Source organism: Heteronotia binoei, chromosome 19, assembly GCF_032191835.1.
Source record: "Heteronotia binoei isolate CCM8104 ecotype False Entrance Well chromosome 19, APGP_CSIRO_Hbin_v1, whole genome shotgun sequence".
NCBI classification, from domain to species: Eukaryota; Metazoa; Chordata; class Lepidosauria; order Squamata; family Gekkonidae; genus Heteronotia; species Heteronotia binoei.
In genome coordinates this window covers 25,757,829-25,768,280 of record NC_083241.1, presented here as the reverse complement: position 1 = coordinate 25,768,280, position 10,452 = coordinate 25,757,829, and positions in this window count along the sequence as shown.

The window sequence follows — 10,452 nt, the reverse complement described above, 5'->3', positions numbered from 1 at the left end:
CCGGGGGCGGGGGGGGGGGAGTTGTCCGCCTCCCTGCCTCCTCTCCTGCAGCGGGAGACCCCAGTCGTGGCCTGGTCGTCGCTGGGAACTTTCTCCCCCGCCGGGGGAGTGGGAACCGCCGCAACCCAAGCCCGAGGAGGCCATCCCATTGGCGCGAGCAGCCCCGACGGCGGCACCAGGAGCATCCTTGCCCGAGAGCCCGGGGAACCTGGAAGAGCAGAGCAGCCGGGAGAGAGAGGCTCGGGGCCGACGCGCAGCCTGGCAGCAACCGGTGACCATCTCCTCCCCGTCCCCCGCGCCCCGCGGCTGGAGAGGCGGCCTGCAGGTGCCCCCAGTGGCGCGCTGAGGTGTTGGGGCGCCGTGGCTCCCCCGGCTGGCATCGTTTCCCCCGCCGAGCATTTGGACCAGCCCTCCATGCCTGGGCGCCTTTGTTGTGGCTGCGGTGCTGCCCCCTCCGCCCGCCCGCCCGCCTGCTCGAAGCCCGCCTTGATTTAGTGGCCGGCCCTGGCAGACCCAGGCTGGTGCCTCCAGGCGCCCAGAGGAGCCAAGCTCTGGGGGATAGAAGGGGCTGTATTTCACGCCTCCCCCCCCCCCCATTGTCCCCCTGGAAACAAACAGGGCAGTGGTTTCTGAATCAGCCCCCTGCGATGGCAGCGGCTGGCTCTCTCTCTCTCTCTCTGTCTCCCCCCCCCCCTTCCCAACTGCACCTCCGGATGAAAGCCAGGTTTGTTGAAATGCAAAGGAGTGTAACTTTCTTTCTCTCCCCTTTGCCTCCCCCCCCCCCCCCTCCTCCTTCCCTTTTGGTTTCTGCCTTCCAAAACTGCAAACCTGACACCGCTGCTCTGGCTGAGTAATTAGAAAAGGCTTAAAGAAACTTCCACCACCACCCCCTCACCTCCCCCCCCCCCATCTATGCACCCACCGTTTCTTCCCTTCCATAATTTATAAATCTTGGATAGAATAGAAATGTTAGATCAGCCAGCCGTTTCTGAATGGAGATTGTTTCCTTGTGTTGTAAGAGCCTTTCGTTTGCAGTTGATGAAAGGGTTTTGATGGGGGGGGGGGGGGACGCTGCGGATCCCAGAAGCAGCAGAAGGGGACGGAAGGGTTGCAGTGGAATTGGTGGGGTTGCTTTCGAGTAAACAGGTTTGATGGGGATGGGGAAAGGTGGCAGATGCTACAAAAGGTACATTTCTGCTTGCAGGGTGGTGCTGTTGCCAGCTTTAAACCGCCCCCCCCCCCCCGAAATTTCTGGATCACCCAGTTGGTTGGTGAAATTTTATTTGCAGCCTCGCTGTTTCTGCTGACTTCTTAAAGTGCCAGCGTGTAGGTGCTGCCTCTGGTGTGTACGGGATCAAGAAATGTCAGAAGGGGGTGGGGGGATCTAGGAAGATCTAACAAAGACTGCACTTGTATGACCCTTTCCTCGGTGTAAGCCCACTGAATAACGTGGGGGTGACTTCCAACTAAACCTGTTTGAGATGCATGTATCCGCGCCCCGGTAGATCATATCTACTTTTTTTTTTGCTTGCTTTGGCAGCGAAGTGACAGGTCACAGACCGCTCAGTTTATCCGTGAGGCAGTACTCTGCAATTAGTACTTCTGTGTCCTATGCAGTTCGAACCGCTGGCTTAAATAGATGCCAAAAGGAGCCACCACAAATGCTGGCTTGCTTAAATGACTCACCCAAAGGGCTGTGGGTATCTTTGCTAATTTGAGATGTGCATGAAGTTCTTTGTGTTTTAAAGCAATTTGACAGAAAATTTAAAATTATGTTGCAGGCAAAGAGAGCTGAGTTCAGTAGCACCTTAAAGTATCTGAAGAAGTGACTCACAAAAGCTCCTGCCCTCTCACAAATTTTATTAGTCTTTGCTCTTTTCTACTGCTACAGGGAGACAAACACAGCTACCCATCTCCTTAAAATGACATTGTTGTGCTGGACTGGGCAAACCTATGGAATCGTTTTTTAAAAGAAATGTTTCCGGTGAACGCTTTCACAACAGTCTCTCAGAGAACGCTTCCATGCTGTACGTAGACAGGATATTAAAAAGGGAAATGGCTGTTTTCAGTCAAAAAGACCCCCTCCCCCTAAATCCATGCTTTTCTAGGTATCTGATCGGTAAATGAAGCTGTGCACATGACCACGTCTAACGTGATGACTGGCAGGCATATTCTGTTCTGTTGGCAGGTCCTGTATAAACATTTACTCTGCTCAAATAGATACAAATTGCCAGATGAGCTCTGTGATTTTTGGGTTTTGTGTGTGTGTGTGTTTTTGCCTGCCGTAACTTTAAGTGCGTTTTATGGGATGTCGTAGAAGCGTTGCTGCTTTAAACAAAAAATTAGGAGGAAAGATGCTGTGCTGGAAATCCATGACACATGCAGACTTTGGTATAGATGTGTGTTCAAAGGGAGAGGTAAGCCAGAGGCCACGGGAGGCCCTGTGAGCATTTTAGCTGCTCTAAACACCTGCTCATCCCTCTCCAAACCTGCAGCCTTCTCGAGATCTGTGCTGATTCCAGGCAGACAGCTTCCTCTTCTGAACACGCTTTGCCTGATGCAAGCCTCTTTGCCAGGAAGACAGGGGGAACTGTCTTGGCGTTCCCAGCCAGCTGGGCGAGTGCATCTTGATCCAATCATCGGTGTCCTTAGAGACAGTCCATCTGAAATATATCAGTTCTTCTTTTTTTTTTTTTAAGGAGGAGGCTGCTTGATCACAGCTGTCAGCAGCTGCAGCAGGTTCCAAATCCGCTAGCTGTTGAACGTTGGGCCTGGGAAGGTTTACAGGCAAACGCATTGTAGTTTGTTGTGTGTCAGTAACATTAGAACGCAAGACAGTGAAAGATCACTTGCCGGCTTCAGAAATGCTCCCGTCTCAATATCTTCGGCGGCTTGTAGTTGATCCGTGGCTCAGAGAATAGGGTTTTTATTATTTGTCTACTTCTGGTTCATCTTTCTCGCTGTGGCTGAAGGAGGATTGCAAACTTAGAAAAACAATACATTAAAAAAAAAACACTGGTGTGCAGCCGTGTCGGTCTGAAGCAGCAGAACAAAGTTTTGTGTCCCCTGTCACCCATAAGACCAATGAAGTTTTTTTTATTCAAGGTATAAGCTTTCTTTTGCATGCACTCTTCCTGATCCAGTCTATCAGCCACCATCCTATTGTTTTTATGAAAATGCCATAAGAACATAAGAACATAAGAGAACATAAGAGAAGCCATGTTGGATCAGGCCAACGGCCCATCAAGTCCAACACTCTGTGTCACACAGTGGCAAAAAATGTTATATACACACATACACTGTGGCTAATAGCCACTGGTGGACCTGTGCTCCATACACTGTGGCTAATAGCCACTGATGGACCTGTGCTCCATATTTTTATCTAAACCCCTCTTGAAGGTGGCTATACTTGTGGCCGCCACCACCTCCTGTGGCAGTGAATTCCACATGTTAATCACCCTTTGGGTGAAGAAGTACTTCCTTTTATCCTGCCATCTGGCAGAGCAATAGAAGGGTGAAAGTCTTCCTTGCTTCTTCAGGAAAGCCATTCTACAAAACAAGGGCCATAACCAATGGGGAGGTGGAGCTTACCCATTTCCAGAAGGCATTTCCTGAAGACACCTGGGTGGACCTCAAGTTTCAGTGTGGGCAACCTTTTTTGCCACAGAGAAGACCAGCACCTTATCTTCTCCACCTTTTTGTTTCCAGCCAGATGTTCCAAGGAAGATCAGAAGCCTCCAGCTGTTGTAATATCCCACGATTTAGTATTTGAAGGTTTCCTTTTACCATCATGGCTGCTAAGAGACTGGTCTTCTCTGTGGCAAAACAAGGTGGCCAGGCAGTTCGGAATGGGAAGTAATGTGTAGCTCGCCCTCTGGAGTCTTTTAAACCTGTTGCTCTCTTTGTATTTATCTGATGGTTTTCTAAGTTTTTATCTACTGTTGAACATCGTGCAGGACCCTGCAGTAGCAGGGATAGGGCAAGTCAGAATTTTATTAATGTTGTTTGTTTGTTTTGTTGTTGTTATGACAGACAGGCAGACAGATAGATTGGATGGATATCCATGAATTTGTCTTACCTGTTTTAGGCTGATGTCTGTTTGAAAGCCCTCTAAGCTAGTGTCCATCAACATATCTTGTGGCAGAGAGTACTACAGTTTAATCATGCATTGGTGAGAAATGGCTGTTCTTTTTGTCTTGGCTAACCCTTCTGTCCATCAATCTCCCCAGATGATTCTGAGATCTAGTCTCAAACCCCCACAGATCAAGAAATACTTGACAACTTTACTTCTCCATGGCAACTGATTTTTTTTTTTAGAGTTACATTGGACATAGTTAGACTCCTCCATTCCGTTCCTTCGCTTCCTTCCGCCAGGTCATGAAAGAGATGGCGCCCCTATAAAAAAAAAGAGAAACAGTTTCAATCAGGTTCACTCTTTCTTATGACCATTTTGGGCATTGTTTGATTGCAGATCCAAATGATTGCAGAAGTCAGTTGAGGGAGGGGGGGTTGTGCTCTGTCAGGGGGTTGTTTTGGCACAGAAAAGAGAATGAGAAGGCAATTGCATGTTTACTCACTCAACATACCTATAATTCTGGCCCAGAATGTGAAACACTCATTTTATGGTTGCAGAAATTAATAATTGACTCCAGGAGCTGTTAAGGAGATTGTGACTGGGAGAGAGTTTGCGCCTGCAGAGAGCTGCGTTAATTTCAGTCTTTAAAGGCCTGTATCTAATTAAAACAGCCCAAATGTTGCTTTCATCGAAAACTATTGGGAGGACAGATGATCTGTCTTTATGCCGGAGATAAGCTGCTGCAGTTGCCGCTAAAATCCATCTAAGCTGTTTTATTAAGTTGTTACTCGGTCTGTGAATAGCTGCCAACTTTGGGCTGAAAGGGGAAGCATGTTCGGGTTTGTTCCCACGTCGCATGGAAGAACGGTTCAATGAAAAATCACATACTGGCCTTATCATACTCTCTTCAGTGGATGGCGGCGGGTGTGTGTGTGTGTGGGGGGGGAGGTTCTGTCTATTTTTCCCAGTCTTGCCTCAATAGTAATTCCAAAACAAGCAGTTTACAAATGTTACTTAGTTCCATTGGCCTGGGGGGGGGGAGTGTTTTCAAACAGAAAAGCTAAAATGTTTCCATTCCAGAGGCAGAGACCACATCTCAGGCTTTTTGTTGTGGATAAGTTACAGCTTCCACTAAGAAGGTCAGACAGTTTGCAAAATGACTGACAATCGTTGCATGTTAGCTTGAAGGCTGCATAACTGTGGGTAAATGTTTGCTCTCTTTTTTTCTGTATGTGTTTATTTTGAACCTTCCTTTTTGTTCTCAAACAAAGGTACCCTTGAGGTCACTTAAAAACATCACATCACAGTTAACAATGTATATATATATATATATTTCTGAATAAATGCCTTATTATTAAGAACAAAGACTAAACAAGTGTATGCAATATTCACAAAGAAAACATATAATGAATGAGTGCAATATGATATATTGGTGGGGGGGGGGGGGGGGATGCAAACTGTCCAAAAGACAGTGTTCATCTTGGCTGTGCATGACGTGTGTTTATGCTGTCCACCTGTGTATATTCTCCAGTGTTTTAGCAAATCTGCACACTAACGATGGGTTAAAGTGCACATTTGCCAGTCATTCTGCACATCCTCCAGGCTATTCTGCAACCTCCCTTCTTTGTGCGGGTGCATTTGAGAGGTGTCCTTACTCCCTTCGCTTTTTGAGCCTGTTCAGCCTTTTGTGAACCCAACCAGATTAGCATTTTAACACCCTGAAGTGAACTCCGGCCATTCTTTTCAACTTGGCCACTTTGTGTTGCTCATCCATCATCCTGTCTCTGGCCACACCAGGCTACTGGCTCTATAGCCATTTGGAGAAACCATCGGACTGTGAACGACGCAGCTGGCAGCGGCAATTCTTCCCCCTCTTCCACGCCACTGGCAGCATTGTCTGCCTCTGGTTAACTAAAGTTAACATCCAGAACGGGCAGTTCCTTTTGTTTGATGGTCGAGTCCTGCCTCAGCAAGGCCGGCACACCTGTGGAGGAGCGGCGGGGAAGGGGAAACAAAAGGCACAGTGAAATTTACAGGGTTTGGACCATCCGAGGCATTTTTGAACGTTCACATTATTTGGAATAGATTCCCCTTCCTAACTCAAGGGTCAGTTTGGAGGTTGCGGCCTTGTCATCAAAGCATCAAAGAGGCTGGACTTGATTTAATTTCACCATTTGGACTGGTGAAATGGCACTTCATGCTCTCTGGCTAGAGATGCCAGCCTCTAAGGTGGAAAACTGTAGCACAATAATACTATGTCAGTAAGGAACAATTGTGACATCTACAAATTGTTTGTATTATGTCTACTGAATGATATAGACTGGAGCTTCCATAGCCAACAGATATTCATGACTGTAATGGCTGCAGGTGGAGCCTGAAAGTTGAAGAAGGTGCCTTCACCGAAACCGGTCCTGAGCGTCTCGATTTGCTGCAGCGTCCTTTCCTTTGTCATTCTTCAAATCTGTGATCCACTCCAGGATTATTTTGGAATATTACTTGGGACTGTGCACTGATACTGTTTATGGACATTATTTGTTTCATCTTATGGACAGTGCCTATTTGTCAGCTGCATTTATTGTCTTTATTATAATATACCAGACATTGGATACAGAAATTGTTGTCCCAGTTGTTCCTTACTGGCATAGTATTATTGTGCTACACAGTTTTCCTTTATTTACTAATAATTTCAAGCTGTGGTTCTTACTTGTTTTTGCTTAGCCTCTAAGGCGGGACCAGGAGATCTCCAGAATTACAGCTTATCTCCGAACTACAGAGATCAGTTTCCCCTGGAGACAAAAAATGGATGTTTAGGAGGGTGGAGTCTATGGCCTTGTACCCTACTGAGGTCCCTGCCCTCACCAGACTCCATCCCCAAATCTTCAGGAGTTTCTCAACTTGAATGTGGCAATCCTACTGGGCCATCCTCCCACTGGTGGCCAAAGGGGACCTGGCAACCCTACCTCTGGCAGAGTCAGAAAGGCGTTTTAGCTTCTTTGAGATTGGGCCAAGGGATCTAGGATAGAGATCTTTAGTTCATGAATCAAAACTCTCAGCATGTCATAGAGCCTTGCCATAGAGCTGCCATTTTGGGGTTGCTTTTTTAGAAGCTGTTCCTCAGGCCTCATTATGGGCAGGAGCTCAAAGGAGTAGAGCTCCAGAACCTCTACATTTTATTGTGCTCTTCCTTTTTTTAAAAAAAAAATTGCTTCTGGGCTTTATTGTTTAACCACCCTGTAAGAAGTTTGCTGAAATATTCCCCCCCCCCCACAAAAAAAATGGGAAAATAACCAAAACATATAAAGCAGGCAGATAGAAATCTTCTTCATGCCACTGTGGCCACATAGGAAAAAGTAATCTAAAATGTATGATAGGAGTAAGGTTTTATTATGACCATTCTAATTCCAGAAGCATTTTAAGATAGATGCTGAGCTGATATAATTCAGTACACCTTCTGGTGATGCCAGGGGTGTGTGCATATGCAAATGAGTTGAGTTCTCCAGCACCTCTTTTTCTACAAAAATTACCCCTGCTGTTCTTACACACCAACAGAAATAATCTCTCTCTCTCTCTCTGTATTAATGGAGAGACCAACTAGTGCTTGAGAGGCTTTCATTTTAGTGTCTGCAGACTCTGGCTCCTCCCCTTCTGTCACGTGACTGTGATGCTACATGACTTCCTGTCATTGCTTGCAGTTCAGTGGCTCTTATACTGCTGCTGGGGGTGGGTTAAAAGTGGGTCTACAGAGGCTGAAGACCACCCCTTTAGAATGCCCTCCTTCCACTCCTGGTTATAAGAATTTCTTTTTTTCTCCAACAGAATTAGAAAGATGCAGTAGATTCTCCGGTCTTGCTCAGTTGGAAGGCACAGTTTTAAGTAGGGCTGTATTTATTTATTTATTTTATGATCTATATCCCGCCCTTCCCAGCAAGTGGTGGCATCTTGCTTCTCCAAAGAACAGGAAATTTTTGATAAATTCATTTTCCCCCTTCAGAGTGCATTGCCTTATATTAAGTTTAAAGTTTTTTTTTAAAAAAAACCCTCACATCTGGAAAATGCTAAGAAAGAAGACTGCTCCAGGGTAAGCTGTATTGGAGGCTTTCAGTGATAATTTTGATAATTTATTTGATTGGCATTCTTGCTTTTCTTAATGTGCGTAGGGTGGCTTTCTGTTAGGGTGGGGGTTATCCCAAGATATTCTCTGCAATAGGCCAGTTGTTGATGGAACTGGCGGAAGATCGTAATGTTTCTTACAGTGCCATCCTATGCAGAGTTACACCCTTCTGGCGTCTGTTGAAGTCAGTGGGTTTAGAAGGGTGTAACGCGGCTTTGAATTGCGTTGTGAGTTAGGTTGTTAAGCCAAGTTTCCTACTCCTCGCCTAATGCGCTGGTCTGCTCATAAAATGAGACCCTGATTAGTTTTTCCATTTCACCATCTGATGTGCAAAACCAGTGAGCCAGTCCGTTTGGCATTAGGGGATTGCCATTCAGTTAAAGACTTCTTAGAGCAGGGATGTCGAACTCATTTGTTATGACGGCTAGATCTAACATAAATGAGACATTGCCGGGCCGGGCCACGTGTGTCATAAAATGTAACGCCAGGTAGCAGAGAGATAAACTTTGTAAAGGACACAAACACAATTAAAGATTTTTTTTAAAAACCCCTTAAAACATGCTTAAAACATTAGCATTTGTTGGTCTTAATGGTGCTTTCTTTGTATTTCTCCCGTGTGACCCAGGGAACTGGGCAAAGGAAGCTCTGGCTCTTTCCTTCCTTTCCCCAGGGGGACAAGGAGGGAGAGGAGCCTCAGCCAATAGAAGGAAGAGACGCTTGGCTCAGTGGCTCTGCTGCGCAATTGAGCAAGCCTGGCAAAGCAAGCTGTGATGCAGAAGGAAGCAGGAGATAGGGAGAAGGAAGCAGACGACAGCCAGTTGCTTGGGAGCCTGATAGGAGCCCCCTGGGGGCCTGATTTGACCCTCAGACCACATGTTTGGCATCCCTGTCTTAGAGCATAAAATTCTATATACCTTCCCCCCAAAAAAACTACCTTGCATTAGTTGGTACAAGAATGCTTTACAAGAAGAGCAAGAATCACCTTTAGAAGAGGCATCCCTCCTCTTCTCAAGGAATGCCTCTTTTGAGATTCCCACTTGCCCCTGCAATTCTGTTTTAGTTCTTAGCAAATTAAAAAAACTGCAGCCTGCTCATACCCTCGTAGCCAGCCAAAATGATTTGAATCAAATTGATTACTTGATTAAACCTTGCAGTCATACTTGGAATTAAGAGTAAATCAAATTAAATTCAGGGTTTAACAGCTTTGGGCTTTAGGCTGTTAACCATCAAATATAAACAAGAGGAACCTACGTTGTGGCATTTAATGCTTAAATCCACTTTTTGCTACCTCAATCCATCATACAATTGTATTTAAGCTGAGTTAAGCCCCGTTGACTTCAGCCATAAACTTAACCGACCAAGGCGCTGGTAACGCTGCAGCTAACAAAGAGTTGTGTTTAGATCCAAAGGGCTGATCAGGACCCTGCTCAGCCACGAAGTGACTATTTTACGTTACTCAGTATTTATTTTCCACCCACAGCTTGCCAGGTGCTTTTTCCAGAATATAGAAATTTCCCTTTTCAGAGGGTTGACAATGTAAATTGGATGGAGAGAGCTGAGATGAAGGAGAAAGGTGAGAGAACAAAAGTAAACAAGGGCAGGGAAGAAAGCTTAATAATGAATAAATCAGTTTACCAGCCAAGGAGGGGAGAGTATAACCGGGCTGTAATTGGGTTGAAAGCCAGCAAGTAGCTGTTGTAGGCCTCAATGCTTAAGGTTTCTTCATATGTCCCCATGGAATTCTCATGTGGGACTATGAGAATCCTACATAGATTTGACCAGGGCTTTTTTTGGTAGAAAAAGTCCAGCAGGAGCTCATTTGCATATTAGGCCACACTTAATGATGTCACATTGTTTCACACAGGGTTTTTTGTAGGAAAAGCCCGACAATAACTCATTTGCATATTAGGCCACACCCCCTGGTGGCAAGCCAGCCGGAACTGCGTTCTTGCGTGTTTCACAAGACTCCTACATGGTTTTAATGTGTGGTGACCACATCCATATTCTTTTACGCATTTCCATAAGAGTTTCCATATAGGAATTCACAAGTCACCTACACAGATTTAACACATGATGTCCACATCTCCCCCCCCCCCCCTCTTTCATGTTTTTTATGGGATTTCCATGTAGAAATTATAGGCATTTTACAGAGGATTTAACATATATGAAGCCCACATCCTTATTTTTTCTTGCATCGCCGTGGAATTTCCATATAGGTGTTCATGAGAATTGTACATAGACTGAATATATGACAATTACATCTTTG